Source organism: Sinohyriopsis cumingii, chromosome 3 (genome assembly GCF_028554795.1).
Source record: "Sinohyriopsis cumingii isolate HCF-2022 chromosome 3, ASM2855479v2, whole genome shotgun sequence".
NCBI classification, from domain to species: domain Eukaryota; kingdom Metazoa; phylum Mollusca; class Bivalvia; order Unionida; family Unionidae; genus Sinohyriopsis; species Sinohyriopsis cumingii.
The window spans coordinates 44,190,019-44,212,165 of NC_142963.1; the positions used below are offsets into that span (position 1 = coordinate 44,190,019).

Sequence of the window (22,147 nt, forward strand, 5' to 3'; positions counted from 1 at the left end):
ACTTTATTTAGCTGTTGTTCTTCGTTGTAACATTGCCGTTATCGTAGCTGTTGTTAGTTTTCACACTGCCATTATCGTCGGTGTTTGTCCTGGGCATTACAAAACTTAGGAAATATGTATACAAACACAAAATCTGAAATTCTAAAATATGTATATAGAAAATCCCAAACGAGAAAGGGATTCAACTGGACACCCTCTCCCCAAGCTCCAAGGCATCAAAATAAAAAGCACTTATATAAAAAATCTGGCTCAGCAACCAAAACATAACACAAACTTAAAATGGAAAGTATACACATATAACTTACTTAAGTATTCGATTTCTTCGTTCTTTAATTTAGACTGAAATCTTATCGGTGGTAGCATGTTGTTGTTAGTTATGCTTTCCTTCATTCTCCATACATTTGCCAGATACGTTTCCGTGGTGAAATTGTCAAAACTTGACTATAAACATTTCATTTCTACATACATAAAATAACGACATTCGTCAAAGAGACCGATTAATGACATTAAAATGAGCGTAATATCAAATTATTTATAAACTTCATTTAACAATGATAAGCAGAATCACAACGACATATTCTTTATTACACTCAGGTCGCAATATGCAGCCAATATTAATATCTCAATTTGCATGTGGCGTGTACATCAGCCGTGGATGCTATCTAACCACATATTCCATCTTGCATGCGACCTGTACATCAACCATGGACTATATTTCACTTTGCATGAGTGTATATCAGCCATTGATGATATCATGTTTTTCACAGTACTCCAATGGAATAAGAACAAGTTCAAACTTAAAAATATGGATGTTGTCACAAATACACGAATGTAGTCGTAATTGGAAAGACATGATGTAATTTACGCTAACTGAAATTTGAAGTGTATGTGTAGTAGTTACTTTATTGTTTTCTGAAACAGCTACATTGAAACAGATAACGAAAGGCATCACTGAGGTAGTTTTGCATGCAATGTTTGCAAAGTCTTTCATGGCAAAGTTTACGATCTTACCTCATTTATACGTTAACAACGACTACATGGACTAACTGTATTATTATTATTAGTCCTTTAACAATGCCTATATGGTCGAAACTGTATTATTATTATAAGTCCTTTAACAATGCCTATATGGTCGAAACTGTATTATTATTATTAGTCCTTTAACAATGCCTATATGGTCGAAACTGTATTATTATTATTAGTCCTTTAACAATGCCTATATGGTCGAAACTGTATCATTATTATTAGTCCTTTAACAATGCCTATATGGTCGAAACTGTATTATTATTATTAGTCCTTTAACAATGCCTATATGGTCGAAACTGTATTATTATTATTAGTCCTTTAACAATGCCTATATGGTCGAAACTGTATTATTATTATTAGTCCTTTAACAATGCCTATATGGTCGAAACTGTATTATTATTATTAGTCTTCTAGCAACGATTTCATTTTGTTTAGAAAAACCAGGTTCCCAAACCTTTGAAACAACTCATGTTTGTTCTATATGCTGTAAAACTAGAACTTATGATATCCATCAAATTAGCTGAAAAAGTTAATTATCCTCAGGTACAAAAATTCTGACTCGAATGAAAGAGAATCTCAGAACGTCCGCACCCCACCCTCCCGAACTCCCTACCCCAACACAGGCACATTAAATGGTATGTCCCGAAGTAAAGCGCATGCTTATGTTGATGCAGGTTACTGACGTTATCAGTAATGGTTTAGCTTAGAGCTGAAGCAATTTGTTTTGTCCCTTTTGTATCTGAATCAATCAGCTAGACACAGAGATATATGATTCTAAAATAGAAAATGTCCTTATTATTGGTCAGCATGTAGTTGAATTCAATTCTCGAATTAATTTTAATAGCTTTGTAGTAAAAATATCCTTTGAATAAAACGATGGCACTGCTCCCCTCCCTCGCAACGACAGGTGAAAATGTATTAAAAGTATAGATTAAGAATTAGGTTTCGAGTTATACAATCCCATGCGAATCAGGTCATCCAGTGGGAACCAAAGCATCCCAATTATCTACTCCATTACTACCGACAAATCTAAGTGAGAAGGTCAAAACATTTGCAAAATTGCATGCGTAAGCGACTTTTGGGTAAAATTTTATATAATAATTGCGAGGAATACGCCTGCTCGACGTCAATTATCACTTCAGCAGTGGAATATCCCACATTTCAGAAGGAAAAATAGTGATGAGTACAATTACGTAAAGGCAGGCATTTGCAATAATTATTTTCCTCAAAGCACGTTACGTCAATAATTGAATGAAGATACACTTGTGATGATAGAAATTTCACCACTGTAGTTCTTGCAGTGGAAAACTTCCCATGACAACTTTAGAGAAAGCAAAAATTCTGTTAAAGTTTGATATTTATCCTGTGATACTGATGATCACGAGTAATAATCGCTGCCATGATGCAATAAATTATGTTTCTTGTAGCTAAATTTCTTTAGACAATTCACTGTTAACGTGAAATGATATGTTTAATTTGTTTTTAAATTAAAAACTACAATTTTAAATGAGTAAAGCATATAATTCATGGAATCTACAGTTTAAATTTTCTACAAATATCCTACTTTAATGACTATTCAACCGCAATAACATCAAAATTTGATGTATTCAAAATATGTGGAAACGCTTGAAATCTGCTTTTCTCGCATTTTATTTTCAGTTTATTTTCATGACATTGATATTATACAACATTTTACAATACAGACTTCAAGATATTTCCAAACAATTCTGAGATTATCCAAATCTATGCAAAAATGAGATTATCCAAATATATGCAATAATGAGATTTTCAAAATTAATGCAATAATTATATTATCAAAAGTTACGCAATACTGAGATTATACAAATATATAAGTAGCATTTCAGATAGGGATCACAATAATTCACATTCAAGAGATCAAACTAGAAATGGATACGAAATACTTATCCTAATATTAGTCATCATTCACATAAATTATAATTTATTATAATTACCATAACACCGTTTGATTACATTAGTAACATTTTGTTTGAAACGGTTTCTAATGTCATGTTTAACAAGACTGTAATACATGCTGCACAAAGTCATAATATAAAGAGTAACGCCTGATGGAACATGTTTCCATGCCACAAAGGTTTAACGTTCGAATTTCATAAAGTAACAAAATCTTCAGCCACCAGAAAGCTATTATCAGAGTGGACTGTCTGTCTATCTATCTATCTAATCTATATATCTGTCCGTCCTCCGTCCATCCATCCATCCATCCATCCATCCATCCATCCATCTATCTATCTATCTATCTATCCATCTATCTATCTATCTATCTATCTATCTATCTATCTATCTATCTATCTATCTATCTATTTATTTATCTATCTATCTGATCTATCTATCTATCTATATATCTATCTATCTATTTATCTATCTATCTATCTATCTATCTATCTATCTATGCATATGTTCTAATTTTGCTTCTTTTCTGTTAAACACACAACTCACACGACTGAAATGATTACTTTCATACTACTTGGCATAGCGCTTAAAGGATATTCTTGTTTGTAAGCTCACTGTTAGTTTAAGTCAACGCAGAAAAATATGATTGTAAAGTAATTTAACAGCATAGCTTTAAAATCATAACAATAGTTTAAATTCCAGTGGTTGAAATTCTGCACTATCTCTTTCAGATTTAATTAGACAAGGCTCGATGTTGTGAAAGTCTGAGTGTTACAATTCAGAACTCTACCTATTAGATGAGTGGGACCCACTAGCAATTTGAGGTAAGAAACCAGTATATCATTCATTCATATTTCAGTGCAAATATTAACGTTTATATATTATTTCTATTCTAAAGCATCAATTGCTCAATTCCGTTTAATTCATTTTGTAAAAGGTTTAAATTCACCCCTTCAGAGGTGAATCAAATAATCGACTTCATGTTTATTCGAAGCAGATCTGATGTATAAGGACTCGCATGTGGCACAGACAGGTCACGGGGGCCTAATTGGTGTATATGTGGGCTGTTGCCACACTACAATCTTTCATGCCTTAATGTGCCGTTAAATACAACCCAAGGAAAACCTAAACTATTGGTAGGACATCGAAAATATATCTTAAATTTGTCTCTACTTTCATGACCCGAAGTCTAAATGACTCACTGGAACCTTTGATGATTCCTCATACTCCATCAGTGCAGCTGTCATATATTATTAATTCCTTCTGACCTCGGATTGTTTTCAGGATGATGAATATATTTTGTTGGTCCTTATATCTTATCCTAACAGTAGGCTCTCGGTTAGTTGTTATCGGGTTGTATGGAAATTAACGTTACTGGTACAATTTATAAATAGTTGGGAATTTAACATTATTGGATTTTATGAGGGATAATATAAATTGAAGTTGTAAGGACACTATAAGAACTTATGGGAATTTAACATTATGGGATTCTATGGGAATGTACAAGAATTTAATATGTAACTATTGCCCTCTGGGAATTTTATTTTCAAGACCGGATATTCTAGGAAGTATCGATTTGAATGATTTAGACATCGAACAACATACAATGACTCATGATGACTGCCAATACCTGTTGTGACTGGCCAACATGTTTTCTGACTGACCGTCACCTATTCTGATTTTAACAATATTTATAGCTCACTAATACCTATTTCGATTAACCAATAATTATTGTGACTGACCAATGTCTATTTTAACTAACCATCACATATTGTTCTTGACAAATATATATTCTGACTGGAAACACATTTCGCGACTAACCTATTCTTACTAACAAATAATTGTTGTGACTGTCCAAACTAATTATGATTGACCAAAGCTTGACCCATAGCCTCTAGAAAAGGCGGAGAAAGCATACAATGTACAACTGGGATGAGTTGCTTTTGGGGAGTAAAGCACATATATTGTAGCAAACCCGCAGATTTCTTGACAGACAAAACACACGTTTAATTACAGGATAAGTCTTTGTTTAACACACAAACAGTCTTTCCGGTCTTCGCTCAATCATATAAACACACAAACGGAGTAGGTAAAGAACTATTAGATGTTCATACATACATACACACATGCATACATTCACTTTTGTGGTAGAATCTTTTTCATACAATCTAACACACCATCACACAGACTTCTTTCATGGATAGTTTCTCTTTTTGTGATACACACATACATATAAGGCACCATCACACAATTAGTTTCAGGCTAGAATGCATATTGTATTTTTATTCAATCCAGTACACCAAAATACAATCTTTTTTTCAAAGAGTACAGCTCATTGTTTCGTTTCCACGCATACACACTATCCAACTTCCATTTTGGTCTAACTTATTATCCCTTTTCTTTTCTGGGTTTAATTTTGTAATTTTCTGAGGATATTTCTCTAATTTAAAAGAAGTGTGTTCCAAAGTCATAAATCGAAGGACCTAATCTGCCTTTGCATTGTATAAGCTCTTTTTAATTTTTCTCTCCAAGCCTTTCCATGGAGACATACATCTATAAGAGAGTGGTCTAACTACATTGATTTGTATACTAAAAGATATATGTGGATGGTCCATGAACTATGCATTTTTGCTCATGTCGCCCACGGTGTTGAATATGTTGGACCACCCGCACACATACGATACAATCACTGTCATGGAAATATATAGGCAGTTTTTGCAGTACTACATCAAGTACACGTGTACTTGAGCTGACAGTAATTGGTTAATCCAACTTTGCAGCATGGGTAGAAACATGCTATTAAGTTGAACGACAAAAAATTATTTAAATGCAACTGAAGCGTATTCTACCAAATAAAACGTTCCATACCGTCTGATTATTTTGAGTTTTCAGATATGGCCACTTTGCATGGTTTGCAATAGCTATTCGAGTCCAAAAGAATGATATGTTCCGTGCAAATATCAGTTCAATAATATACTAACTCCATTAACACTAATGCCTTGTAAAAATGGTGTTGTCCAGATCTTCTTTGAATAATTCGCAATAGTTCCGAAATAATTGTATAGTCCAAGGAGCACTTTCAACTTTGAATGAATAATCCAAACACATGTTTTGTTTTTCCTTCTTCTTAAATACCATAGGAATACACATAAATACATCCGCAGACTTGATGTTACAACAAAACAAACATAATAAATAAAATAGAGAAAATGCTCTTTGCTGTTTATATACAGTTGAAAAGGTAAAACACGCATACGGTAAAAGTCCTATGTGACAAATCGTAAATCTCCAACATCGCAAAAGAACTCACACTATTTAACCAACCCAGTGCGAAATAGCTTAATAAAAACCAACCAGGCCAGATTGTCTAATTGGAAACCCTCGATACTTGTGACATATTTACTATTATTTTCTTATTAGCAGTAACTGTCAAAACCTACGTAAGCATATATTCATAGATACTATACATTTTTACGTCCGTAATATCTTAAATTAAAACCTATGCGCTTAATAAATTTCACCTAAAGATAGTTACTTTAACTTACGGCCATGAATAAAATTTACGGAAATTATAGTAAGACATAACACTATCTATACCTTTATTATCTGACTCGGAAACCAAATTAAAATGGCTACCAGAGCTCAGTAGATTAATATGTCCATACCAGGCCAGCTATTCCTATGCAGGAGATGCAAGTAAATACGAAAAGTTTTAATTACTTAGGCATAGCTCAAATTCGCCAAACGGACTGATGACTCAGTCACAATGTACATCTTTGGTCAAATGACTCGGATATGGATTAGTTGTGTAAAGGTGAAGAGCGAAGTTACTTACTTTTTATTTGCGTCCATGAGCTTTGTAGATAAATATTAGACCTATCTGTATTCATTACTTCATCAGTTTGTAATCTTTATAAAGGTACACTGTTACTGTATTTTTCTCATTGAAATTCAGTTGAAAGCGTCGTTACTAGTCTATTTGTATCATGCAATACTGATCCGACTTGAATATTATGTATATATATATATATATATATATATATATATATATATATATATATATATATATATATATATATACTGTTTCAAATTGACCTACATTTGTATGATACTTTGTACTGTATATATTTTGCACAATTTGCCACGAAGGTATTTTTATCGCAGTTGTAGAATGGAATAATGATGTTGTGAATGTTGTGGATGTAGACTTGGTTTACGTTGACCAATATCACACTAATGATTCTTAATATGTAAATAATCTATTAAATATGACCTTTTATAAACAAACACAGACAAACAGACACACACACACGAACACATACTATCATTTTTTGTATCCTTTCGCTTCCTATTGCAAAAAGAGATTTGGTCTTCTAAACTTCCGAAGCCCTTTTCTAGCTATAAATGAAGGAGTTCCTGGTGACGAGATTCATATGTTGGTTTTTAAAGTCTATTATATCTATTATTGCTCTTTCTGAATGCGCTACAACAAAAACTGAAATATGCGAATCTTTCTAAATGTTTGAACCCAATTTTCGCATTGGCTAGCCTTGCAAATTTCTTAGGTTCATTATTGTTCTATTTGAATATGTTACAACAAACACTAAGACATACATATCATTCCCATTGTTTAAAAGCAGTTTACCACCTAGCTCCTCCGTGTTTGTATCTGAATGACGTACAACATAAACTAAGACAAATCCAGCTTTCCCAATGTTTCAAAGCAGTTTAATGCCTTGTCCTTGAAAGTTTCAAAATTTCTTAGATCCATTATCATTCTATCGGAAAGAGTTTGAACAATAACTAAGACATACCTATCTTTCATGATGCTTGAAGCAGTTTAACGCCATGGCTTTAGACGGTTCTTAGGTCCATTATAATTTAATAAATAAAAATACACGAAGAGACTCTGCCTTTTATTGGCTGTTTCGAAAACATTATAATAGCTATGTTGTACTCAAAAGATTATACAGTAATTTGAATTGATTACTATAAGTTTATACTGCCCACTCATATATATATATAAATAATGACCTGTCTTTAGGTCTAAAGTCATAACATTTATGCTTATATGAATTGTGATTTTTAAATGCACTATCTCCAAACATTATCAGGCGGTTGATCAGTGTCACGGAATTGTGTATGATTTATATCAATATGTATCTGTGATCACAAATGTACTCGGGTTTCGTTGCCGCGTACAACGTCACCCGAGAGTGGTATATTTTTTCGGCTCTAGTTATTTCGAAATACTGAGCGCAACTCAACCATACTGCATGTGCAAATTACCTGCAGCGAAAACCTAAGTATCTAGCTGCGCATATCTGTTATAGCTAGTATACATATAGAGCAAATTCTCTATAAACAAATTACACTACGAAGAGTCTTGTCAGGAAGCTTACCTCTTTAGGGAAGCAAATCGCCAGATGTAGAGCTGCCGTATAAATGGTTTTGTGATGTGGAGTCACATATCTCTGTGTGGTTTCTTGTGACGTGTACGCCGTGTCTGGTGACGTTGGTTCGCAAGAGTGTACTGGTGCTCTCAATGCGAGGGACCAAGGCTTCGCGACCATCGGGTCTGTGTTGAATGTGAGGGCTCTCGAGGGATCCTTCAACAGACTGAGAGGGGTGGACCATGCGTGGGCGCTTCTTTGACCATTGACTAGAGCGAGTGGAACCGAAGATACATCTTTGACGTCAAATGGGGGTCATGATAGTTATATTACGTGTTCCATGTCATTGTTATTTCCACTATTGCTATCTGAGCAAAATTACATTCATTCTCATTACAATACCGTTATATGAGCGATAGATTCATAATTCCGTGCATTCCCATTTCAATATCCTTATATGAGCGATAGATTCATAAATTTATACATATCCCTATGTCCCCTGGTGTTTAATAAGACCTTGTTTATATTGGGGTATAGATCATATACGTTTATTTGTTGATCGGTGATAGGACGTAATTCACGTTCGTTTAAAATTCCTTTCGTTAAATTCATGTTTGAGTTGTCTCGTTGAGTTACTTGTTGTTGATAGTTCCATATTAGGAACTTTATAATTTTCCTTATCTATTTGTTTATAATGGTGTCAGATTTGTTAATATTTAATTTGCGTTTATAAATAAACATCTTATTAACGCAATTGCTTTGGGTGTCTTCACTAATCCAGTCCCAACCCGGCTTCATCTTGTGACAATCAGATAACTTAAAAATTTTAAGGTTTTTAAAATAAACTTGACAATTGACAATACTTCCATAGTGTGCATTAAAGCGTGGTAATCATTTATTCTTTTCCATCAAATTCTAGGCGGCTCCTTCGAAGACTCTTTGTTAAGAATCCTAAAGGTAACTGATTATACAATCTTAAAATCTCTAGTTTTAGAAATTGTCAAATAAAAAATGAATTTAAGCGCTTCGTCAATCATGCCATGACACAAACTGTATGTCAGTAATACATTCATCATCCCAACATACTCCTGGAATTAACCAACTCTGTGAGACATTTTCAATTTTCGATTTCAAAATGTATTGTTAGATACAGCCTGCCAGATGTTTGCTTTCTCCATCGGATAAACGATTCACCCATTAGGCAGAAAGTGCAATTTCATTATTAAATATTGCAAGCATAATTGAAAGTTTTAATACGTCTTCTTATTTATTCGAGATTCTGTTTTAAGAACAAGAAAAAGAACATTTAACATTGTTTATTTAAGAATTCTGAAGTAGAAAAGGCATTCAACTGCCTTTTAACTGTCTTGATGTATGTTTCAGACTTGCATTTCTTGATGGTAACGTCCCATGTTGAAACATGTAAATCTTCCCGAACTAATATATAATATTTTTATAGCTATAAACCTTGCAACAAAGAACCCCTGCTATGGTATGCTCTAAAATCCAATGTTTAGCATCATTCGTACGAATTCCGATATAATTTACAAAACTACTTAATCAACTTTTACGTAATAATCAAAATGGACTGTACTCAAGACAGATACGCATGTAGTCCTCAAAGAAACGAAATACTTTACGTTCGAGAGTGACATATTCTAGACGCGGAGAAGTATTTTTATATACGTATGTCAAACAGATTTTTAATGCCTATTCTCTGTGATGGACTTAAATTATTTTGCTTGTATATAAATATTTGCGTCTCTGTATTAGTTATAAAACATTATACTGGCTGGAGCTCGTAATTTAATTTTGAAACAACAATCTTTGGTTTGTAAATAAAGTCTAAAATGCAATTGTGACAAGGCCACATGTTATTAACACACGTTATTGTAGTCCAGTTCCTGGACTCAAAACCTTTCGAAACAGAAATTATTCATAATTAGTTCATTAAATGAGATACTATCTGCATATTTACATGTACCTAATTGTTTGCACTGATAAAAATTGTTATATTGCATCCGATTGTGCTACATAATTGCATATGATCTGATAGACTCTTTAGTGTGATGGTATCGTATTGACCAGTTGATCAGAAGCGTTTTTAAGGGACATATAGTATACTTCTAGCTTTACGGTATAAATGTGTTGTTAGGAACCACATTATATGAAATTTTTTTGAATTTCTGTCACCCGGTCTTTAATTTGCTCCGTACTTTTATAAGGCATTCATTTTATGATTGTCACATATAAAATTCGATCGAGAATTGAATGTTTTAATCAATATTTAAATATCGCGCTTGTGAATAGGTAGTGAATTGAAATTTGCATGTTGGTGCTACGCTTGGAAACATTTCATATCTCATCACTGCTGAGAAAAGAGTAAGTAATGAAAAGATATTTAAATTAATTCTAAGCCCACCTTACAGTTTTATTGTCAAATATTTTCGTCAGACAAAAATGAAATGAATAAATAAATAAATAAGTAAATAAAAAAGTAATAAAATAAACAAATACATAAATACATAATGATACTTCATTACTTCTGTGAGACTCTATGTGCTACATACAAAGATAGGGTACGGATTTTAAAATGAAGGGATACGTTAGGCTGGTATAAGTAACAAAGATAATTTCTGCCTGTATCCGTAAGAAAAGCTAAGGTTGTGCCTCTTACAATCAACATAACTCTCTTATTAATAGGATTCGCCCGTAATGTTTACATATATTTTTTTAATTATTATCAAATATTGAAAATAACTAAACTTTACGTTTGAATATTTCGTTACATGATACCTTTATGATGATATTTCATAATTGGTATACAGTCTAACTTATAAAGCCTGTCTCCTGAGAAAACAAAACAAAACACAAAAATAGTATATTGATAATAATGTAGTAGCATAAGAACATTTTTAATTACTCTTTATCTTCCATGTTGTTATATCTTGAGTAGTTATTCTATTAGTAAAGAAAATCAGTATACGTAGGAGCACAGTTTTCAGAGGAAAAGTAATGAATAAACTACACGCTCTTGATAAAAAAGTGTTACAACGCTGTTAGACATGGACTACTAAAGATATAACGAGCATGTCATCAGGTTAGCAGCAGAAACAAGGTTTGAACTCGTAACATCACTAATATTAATTACCGGTACATTTCTTCTGGTGTTAACACAGTTTCTTGTGATCTGGAAGCAATTCAATATATCTATGTTTCTTAAATTTAAAACTGTTACTGAAGAAAACTACTCTTAACAGGCGAACAATAGGAGTTTTAAATTGCTTTCAAAAAGGCTAATAATTTATTAGGGTCTTAAATTACCGAAACTAGCGATCTCGAAATTGCTGTTGTGCAAAATTAAAGCTGACGGATATGGAGTGAAGCAAATGACCGTACTCGATAAATCTTTTGCAAATCAGGTTTTGGACATGTATTACCTTTTCTTACAAGAATTGAGACTGTTCTAATTGCATTTGTATCATTACGTAATGTAATTTATCGAACAGAACTGCGGGTTGAGAATTCTAGATAATGTAACAAAATATTGTGATGGAAAACCTGCGTGAAAATAAAAGCGACAATTGGCAGACAAATTAAGCTAGCCATATCTATTTAACAGCGTGTCATGGCTAGTATTATTTAGTGTAATACGAATGCAAATTTGAAAAAAAGTGTCTTTATGTGGGTATGCCTTAAATATCGATTAATTCATAGTAACTGTGCGCCTTTAATACGTTTTCAGGAACGATCAGTACAGAAGGAATAATCCATGCTACACACATAAAAAATAACCCTACAATCTTGTAAATGTTTAAAAGTGTTGTGATCTAAAATGGAATATGATGGAACAGGAAAACTTTACTAAAATAAGTTTCTAATAAATAAATATGAGTACATGTGATAGAAAATCCACACGAAGTACAGGCCAAATTATGCCCCGCTGAAGGGTTTAATTTTTCTTTTTAAAGTTATTTTATTGGGTGGTATAAATGAAATATGAAATTATTTCAAACATCATTATCCTTTAGAGTGAAAAACTGCTAATCGGGACTAGACACACGAATCTGATCGACCATGCGAAATATAAAAGCCATATTTGTAGACAGGACATTGCACTGAATTTATAATAATCACAATTGTAAAATTTCCCGAACGACAACAAACACTGACCTGTTTGGAAACTAATAACTAAATGACCTATAACTTCCGACATAAATAATTATTTTAACTACCAGAGTGTTTCTTGCTTCTGTGAATACGTGGTGGGCTCCATTATAATTTTTACTGTTATTTGACAGTCACATTTGGTATGTGACTCTTTTAACATTTGGTCGAAACACTGAAGCTTAGTTAAGGATAGGCTTATGTATGTTTGCTTAATTTGTTTGGAAATGTCTTGAGTACCTTCTCAAATTACTACGTTCACGGAAGTGTGTGGCCCGTTTTAATATCGAGGCTATCTTTTAGATACGTTGCCTATTTGCTAATATCACACAGAAAAGGAAAAATAACGTTAGCTTGTCAGTGTCACATTAGAAGACTGAGCTTTTTCTCTCCAGATTGACTCATATAATCGCTTGACGTTAGACGCAGATGTCTTTTGGCTTTCATAATTTGACTAAAACACATAGAAAACTTCTAAATAGTAATTGAGGAAGAATTATTCACTTTTTTGAAGCTGGAATACATCTTTTGTAGCCAATTTGGCTGAACATGGTCCGTCCTTCGAGCATAAGACGTTTTGGAGTGGCGCTTATACATGGTTTGACAAAAAATGATTGCACTGATGGTACTATATAAGTGAATGCTCAAGCAAATATTTTTTGTCTTCGACCTCTTTTCATTCCAATTAACATCAAGTATTGAAAACCAATTTCCACTACGTGACTAATGAAAACGTCAGTAAAATAGTATTGGAGGACGAAAACATTTTCCCTCTGATTTAAGTAATTAAACTTCTCGTTTGAGCTCCATCTTAATTTTTTACTGTTTTTGGACATTATTTTCTTTACAAGCTGATAAGTAAGCAAATATTATACGGAGCCTACACACAAAGAAGTTAAATTTAACATATTTGATTAGTTCCATACTATATGTTCGTATGTTATATAAGATTTGCTACAGTGGGAGATGTATCAAAGTAATTATGGACATTACTACATTTTATTGTATATTGGTTGATGTTCTGAAATAGGGAAAAAGAAAAGGAATGATATGGGAGGCTAACTTGAAAAAATGGTGAAGTTAAAGGAATTTAAATCAATGAAATATTAACGGAATGCCAATTAAACAACAATCGATATCCTGTCTGATAGCACAATGAATGAGATAAAAATGAATCAGTTCAATCTCCCCCCCCCCCTTCAAATTTCAAATATCATAAGAAAGATCAAGTAGGGTATCATTAAAGAATAAGAAATGGTTCAGACGGAGACATTTTATTTAGCAAAATGTAACAAGAATGCAAATGTACCAAACAAGAACATCAACAACAAATATTGTTGATGTTCTTGTTTTGTTGAAGATTTTGTTTGCTTTTACGTCCTGGAAAATAGGCATGCTCACCTTAATCTCTGCGTTTATTAACTTAACGAAACTTTGAATGAAGTGCAAAACATGCCTGATAAGTGAAAGAAATAAAGAGAAATATCTCTATCCAATAAAAGCTTGCGTTGCTTAGTTACAAATTATCCAATTATTTTATGCTTCTTAATAAGTAAGTGACTTTTATAGGAATTAAAATACGACATTATAGAGGATATCTGAATATATACATTAATAACGTTTTGAAGACAGGCTCTTCACGATAACACAAACAATGTTAGTAAAAAATTGAAATGACTGAGGGATATAATGAAATCAGTGTAAATATTGACTGAAATATGAGATACAATTTAAAGCAACGTTATGGTGCATATTATGATATTCATGTATGTAATAACATGTTTTCTTTTTTAATCGTAAGAGAAAATATATTTTACTTATTCTCACAAACTGCGTTTAAATTTCATAGCTGCCACGAGCATGGGAGTGCATGATATTTTATATGTGAGCAGAAAAGATGTATAAAATGACAATACAACTCACTAAAAAACTGATGTATGAGGTATTCTTTATGTAACAGTGACAGAAGAGATACAATATTTGTTAATTACAGATCAGTGAAATATTGCGCGCTAAATAATGTTGATTTGGGAAAATGAAGATATATCTAAACACGAAATATGGTTTATTAATTTCTTTTCTGCCGGTTGATTAAGAATACGGTTAAATATCAGACTTCTGAAGCGCACATAAACAGTATGATACCGACATAATCGACACATGTCTAGTGCTATAATGTTGGTGTGCAAATTTCTTTCACGCTATACATGTCGTGATTTATTGGAACTTATCAAAATCAAGCCATGCATATCGATATCATATCTAGAGCCAATAATAGTTATCTATATTGTTATCTACTGCTCTCTGTGATGTAATTAATAATCGCTTCGTGTTGATCGGGTCGATACAATTCTACCAGACTATAATTATATTAGTTATGCGTATGTCGATCGATCTAGCTGATTTAGTAGACGAAGTGAAAGGAACCAGATAGATGATATAGATGATAGTGCCTTAATAGTTCAAAGATCAATACAATTTCTGCGAGCCAAAGCACACTTAACGTGGAATTTATGTTGCATATTATATATTAACTGTGTTTTATATAATATAACTGTATCATGCCACAATTAACATTGACGCCTACGGTGTAGCATTATGTTTGGTTTCCATTTCAATCTGGATTGATGTTAAGACAAGCTTATTCACGAAGTTGAGCGTGGTACTGCATCTGATTTGGACGTAAGTACAACTTGATACTTTTTTTGACAGGCCATGATTTACGGATACATTATCATTCTTTTCTGTAAGGCTTACTTGTCAGCAAATATATGATAAGCGTATCTCAGGACTTTGTCGTTTTCCTGATAAACATTTACTTTCTTAATTTCCACTTGATGTCAATAGCTGGTATTCCATGGTATAAATTTTTCGCAGTTCGCAAAATTTTGCAACTTCATTGCTACTTATGTTTTAGAAGAATGTGATAGTCAAATCTGCGAGCTATGTTTGGCTTTTATTGACTTTCTTCTGTACGCCCTCGTACCAGCAGGGACACGTGTAGCAATAAATATGCATGATTGGTACCTTGCAAGTGCGAGAAATACTCTCGTTAACAATACGTTAACTATTAACATCGATGAACCATAGAAATAGATTTTTATTAACGATTTACATTTGGTGTTATTATTTAGAAAGCTATTCATTGCTATTATAACATTAACTCATATTTTCAAGGCACCGAGCTCGCGCATTTGTAAGTCTTCAATAGGAATTATTGATTTGAAATGCGGGTATGATACCATGTGACCACATACCAACAAAATGAAACCATTATCCGTCTAGTTGCGTCTTCAATGAGGCAAGGCAACATGACTTTAAAATATCATGGTGTCAATGATAAAGATGCATGCAGTTAAACGAACCCAAACTTCCCTTTACTGTTGGAACATTTGACAGTTCCTCATCAATGGTCTGAGTAATGCTTAACAGAAGACAAAGAAGCAGTCTTAAAACTCTCTGTCTGTCTGTCTGTCTGTCTGTCTCTGTCTCTGTCTCTGTCTCTCTCTCTCTCTCTCTCTATATATATATATATATATTCAAGTATCTCTGTTTCTACCTTTTGTTTTGAAAAGTAAATATATAGCAATACGTTTGTCATCGCATCAAACGGACTGACTTTGGGTCTTTCTTTCTGTCTTTGAGTCTGTCACAGAAACGTAACGATGAAGGGATCTTTCCAACGCTGTTTACTTCAGTAAAAGATCAGAAACAGATGGGGAAAAACATGAACCTAGATTTTTATAAATCTCCGCTTTCTAGCTTTTATTGGGAATTCATCAATCTGTACCTTTGTCAAACAATCACTAATAAACAGTTTGTATATTAATGCGACGAGTAATGATTTAATATTAAATGTATGAAACTCAAATAATGTCACCAATCCTCGCAAAAGCAAGCGGAATAATATTCCAACTCGTTTCATTAATTCAATATTAAATCACTACCCATCTGAGATACTATATTTGTTACAAAATATATCAAGGAACTTAAAATAATAAACATAATTTTTATTATGTAATTAAAGATCTTAATCACTTATAGCGATTAACACCCATTCAAAGCTTTATTATTAATATAGCATCGAAATGAATATCAAATAAGTTCAGAAGGTTGTGTATGACGCAAATGATTGCATAAAAGTAACATCTACCTTACCATTTCAATATTGGACTCCGCTTGTTTGTTGTACAATTCTACAGCTTGAAGAGCTTTATTCAGTACGTTGATGTTTTCCAAGGAAATAAAGTCTCAAAATAGTCATGTGATTAGATAACAATGTTAATATTAATAAATATAGTTGTCTGGTTTAGCCGTTTCTTTGAACAAGTAAATTCCTTTCTGTATGGTTTTTATCTTGAAAGTCTCTCTCTGACTCTCTCTCTCTCTCTCTCGCACACAAACACACACACAAACACTCCCCCCCCCATCTAATCTAAAGCAATATCTAGATTTCATGGTCAATGGGTGAAATAATATTTGCATCTGTTATCTTTGGTGTCATTGTGTTTTTGTTGTTCTCGTCGTCGTCATCTTCGTCGCCGAATTTTTTTTAAGAATCTCGCAGATGCTCAATTACATTTTACAGTTCACTGATTTACTTGTCATATGAAGCAAAATTGTCCTTTGTGAATCTTTGTGAGATGCAATCTATAACTAGCAAAAGATTATCTTACACGTGAAACTAACACAAATTATGAGTCTAAAAGTACATATCTTCTTTTAAAGGAGGCATGGTCAGTCGATTTGTAAAAAATACGCCAAATCTAGATGATACAAATAATTTTGATACAAAACGTCTGCAGTTTCAGACTTAATTTGCAATATTGAATAAATGCACTCTGCTATGCAGGAAATGATTGCTTTATTTACCCTAATATTCATTTAAATTTGCAAGAAATTAATATTAACTAGCAAACTATAGTCAGGGAGTGTTAATGGGATATCGTAATGTTCATTAGTTATATTTTTCATTTGTTGCTGCACAGGGGGAATATTATATTATCTTAATAAACAGGTATTGGGTTGATTGTTAGCCTTGTATTACAAAACGTTTGAGTAATCCTGTATTATTACACTTGTAATATCTACTAACATGTTTGTGCTGCCTTATGTTTTGTTTTCGGTGGTTGGTTTGTTGCATCATATAGACCTTGATCTGTCAAATGTGGTAGAGATTTTGGTTTTATTTTATATTCGTGACACAATTGCTTGTACCAAACAAATGTAGCGTGTTACTCTATATATATATATATATATATATATATATATATATATATATATATATATATATATATATATATATATATATATATATATATATATATATACATATATGCAAGGTTTTGTTGATCAAAAGAATCTAGACACCAACTATTCCACAGGACATTCAAGTGAAAGGCTTGTACATGGTATGTTATCTTTGTTGACAATATTTTTTGTCATCACTTACTTGAGTTTCACATGAACTAACATCTATGAAGCAAACACTAATACAGTAAAATATTGAAGTACTAAGAAAGGAATGTTTAACTGTGCATGGTGATACAATCATGCTTAGCTGGGGTACGTAAGCATATGTCATTTGTTCTAAAGACCTAAATTATATTTACGGAGCCAATTTGTGTTTTCAGTCATGGATTGAATAGACAAATTTGCATATCGTTAGGCTAGATTAAATGCAAGCAGTTGACTGAACATGGACTGATTAGTCGAAATTAGTCTTTAAACAGTATGATTATCTCTATGTTAGCTTTAAATTGATGTTTATCGGGGGAGGGGTGATAACGAAGGCTCAAAATAGTTAGCATTGGAGATGGCTAGCCAGGTATGTAAGTGCCATCCTCGATCATGCAGACGGCTGCTGGCTTCAAGGCATTGTAAACTTTGAGGCTCAACCTGAGCCATGGCGAGAGAGAGAGAGAGAGAGAGAGACGGGGGGGGGGGGTATTCTCCTCTTTTTTTAACAGTGTGCAGTGTAAAGTGAGTTGTCAACGACACTTTCGTGGGTCCTCTGTGTCGTCCTGAGATTGAGCGCTGTCAATCAAATGAAGTCTGTACATGAATGGTTTACATGAAATACACGAACATGCCTTCCCGGTATTCCATCTTGGCAGGGTTTACTCCCAATATACGGACGAGTTGATGTATCACTCAGTATTTAAATCACTAACCCTAGCGGAGTCCTGGTTAACCTGAGGAATGAATAAAAGCAAATGTACTCAGATGGGATGTATTATCCTTTCTCAACCAGTTAGCAATTTTTCGACTGGGTTATAAGAGCTAATTTAGCTTTTAAATTGAAACATTTGGTAGTCAGTCAGTGGAAAAAAGACAATTTATTTTATGCTAACAATCTATGTTTTTAAAAAAGTCTGAGATTGTAACATATTCTATCCACACCACTCGTCTATTCAACATAATGAGTGAATTACTGAGTGTAGTAGCTGGTTATTATCTGTTAATCTGCCCCACATATGTTTTAATTCACTCATCTGATTTATAAAGGACATCTACATAATGGTTTTTAAGTAATTAGATAGTCACTGGTGGGTGTACATGTTGAATAATGAGGTGTTCCAGTTTAAAATAATGTCGCATAATCTTTGTGAACATTAACGTGTATTGTATGTCTACGGGTGGTGGACCATTTATTACATTTGAAACACATATCCGAACATCTGAATCAGGATAAATGCATGGCTAAGATTCGAATTGAAAATTGGTTTTGGAATATTCGTTTGTTTGCCAAGTGAGTAGCGTGAAGCGACATACAACGCATCCCCGACCCCCCCCCCCAAAAAAAAGAATCAGAAGTTGACTGTGAAGAAGATATTTAAATTTATTTCACTTGTACGGTTTACTAGTAACTACTTTACGGGCAATTTAAATGCTACTTTTACGCGAAGTATCACCTTTGTCTTGTCTAAATGGACCTCGCAATGACGGTATACACTTCCGGCATGTCATGCAGTGAATATATCATTTTCAGCTCTGATTGGTGGTTATTGCGAACCCTCGACTGGAATTGATTGGTAGTCAACTCTTACAAGCAATCCGAATTGAATTCACTGCATGAACGCATGGGTAAAAAGACAGGGCTCCTGTCAAGGTCAATAGTGTCTTTCAGCAAAATAACTGAACTGTGAATTAAATGAAATCAAATATTTAAAATCATGTAGTTTAGTTTAATTAGACGTTAAAATTAAGAAGCAGTGTAACGATCCGATGTGCATGAATTGTCCACACGTTTCCCAATCCTAAAGTTACAACAAAAGTCGATATGTTCGATTTTCACGAAGAAATAATTACTTCTGTTCAATTCACTTTTATCTTGTCTCGCATTTCAAGGAATGGATTTTCAGTCAGCACGAACAGTTTTATCACATTATTGATTTTAAATATAAACGAGGAAAACATTTACACCCATTTTATTATTAGACACTGAATACCAGAAGAAGAAAAAAGAAACTGTCGTAAGACACCTAAAATGTAATTCAATCAGATTTAGATGACCAAATAGTCAGTGTTCTCAAGGAAGAGCGGCAGAGGAAGAGAGAAGGCTTGTGGAGCGCTAAACATATACAAAAGTAGATTAAAACAAACGATTAAAGAACACAGGAAACTTTTGTATTCCTCTAAGCTCTATCATTTATGCATCTGAACTTATACATTTCAATATTGTAGTATTATACATCTCCATGTCTCTGCCGGTTGGGTGGGAAGATAACGTTGTGGAAGGCGAGATTCCCACCCACGAGGCAGTTCTTAAACGTGTTAGATATTCTTTATGGTTGTATATATATATATATATATATATATATATATATATATATATATATATATATATATATATATATATATATATATATATATGTATGTATGTATGTATGGGAATATAGGAACGAGTTTTCGGAATGAATACTGCACGAACTTGTAAATGCAGTATATCCTTCCGACAGAACGAGTTCATATTTTCCCATACAAATGCAGTAACCTTTTTATTATATGCTCATTTTTTAAATTCTACCAAAGGTTTAATTATATAAACAAAATACACTACAAGAAACAACGTAAATGAATGAATGCCGTATTCCAAACTAAATACACAAGTGCAGATTTGACATTACAAAATGACATCATTATTAATGCGCACATAGCTCCGTCCAGATAAATTTGAACTTAGTCACGAGTCCACATAACTTTCGAAAGAAAATGGCGTGTCTAGTTGAAATTGAAAATTGCAGTCATATTGTGAATGAATGGGCACTGCAACGACTTTTCAATTTGATCTGGAGTGAATATATTTTGGTATTTTGTTTCGATTCGACCAAAAGTATGTGATTTTGGAGGCAATTCATCTGTGCAAATTATACAAGAAATACATCGGATTGAAGTGGCGCGGAAGAAGCGTGTTTACGTCTGCAAATGTGTTTCTGTTTCTGTCATTGAATGTTTGAAATCATAACGTGGGAAAAATATGAAGTCTTTCAATTGCAATTTTCAAAAAGACGCTATGAAATTTAATGTGCATTTCATTTTGAGTGCAGTAAAGAGGATGCAATTGCACTCATAGAAATTACAGCACACTTTCGAAATGTGTAATCCAGATTGAAAACCTATGACATGGCTCATGTAATTCGGATTTGCAGAATTAAGAAAAAACATTTTGAGGAAATTCAGGATGTAAAACTGTAAGTATATTTTATTTTGCCATTCTTATCACCAGCTAAAGAAAACAGTATATGCCTTGTTATTTGTAAGGACCTAATTCGTCATTTATATAAGGTAGCTAGCCCAAATCCGCAACATTGTATCAACGCAAAATGTCAAGACAGCTGGGTTTTTTTTTTGCAGTCTTCGAAACATGTTTTAGTTCATTCAGAAACAAATTTAAACAACCACAACGTAAAGAGCCTCTTACGCGAGTGTACATGATTTGTTTACAAACCAAAAGTGCTGGCGTCTGAGTCCATTGTTTATTTACAAAAGAAAGTAGTTCCTTTATTCACGTGAATGCTATATGTGTATTGTCGCGCGCGTTCAGTATCGGGGAATATTGAACGATTCTGTCAATGTAAAGTTAACGGGGAAAAAATAAGCATATAATATATATATATATATATATATATATATATATATATATATATATATATATATATATATATATATATATATATATATATATATATATATATATATATACATATTTAATTGATACTTGCATATTTGCCCGTATAACAATGGTATATTTCTGCTTTTAGTTGCTGTAGTTGAGTCATGTCTGTTCACGTATCCTATCAAAGAAACAGAAAGATTTATTTCGTCAACCATACTTGGGTAATGATGCCATTCCAGCAACAAGCATGTCAATCACAGAAGTGCCAGGTTTATAAGAGTGAATTGGTTCCTGGTTTTAACTCTGATTATAAGGTTAACGATAGAGCAAAGAAGTCAATTTATTCATCACTACCAATATCGTCTAAATTAATGGTACTTTAATATGTCTATCTCATAGGGGTGCTAAAATACATTCTCTGCTTTCTTGCATAATTGAATAGAAAGCAATGAGTTTTGAAATGAGCACAAAAGTGGAAGAGTTTAAAGGAAAATTGTATCCAGCTTTTCCA

The 22,147-nt window shown here is 33.0% G+C and overlaps 1 protein-coding gene across 1 annotated transcript in view; it reads left to right on the forward strand.

Annotated features, from left to right (window-relative positions):
* The first annotated feature begins 3,687 nt into the window (after window positions 1–3,687).
* Window positions 3,688–22,147, forward strand: part of LOC149802774 (allatostatin-A receptor-like) — a 323,689-nt gene continuing 305,229 nt past the window's right edge. Inside the window, exon 1 of the mRNA XM_089952202.1 lies at window positions 3,688–3,782. The gene's annotated coding sequence lies outside the window, so the exon portion shown is untranslated. The remainder of the gene's footprint in view (window positions 3,783–22,147) is intronic.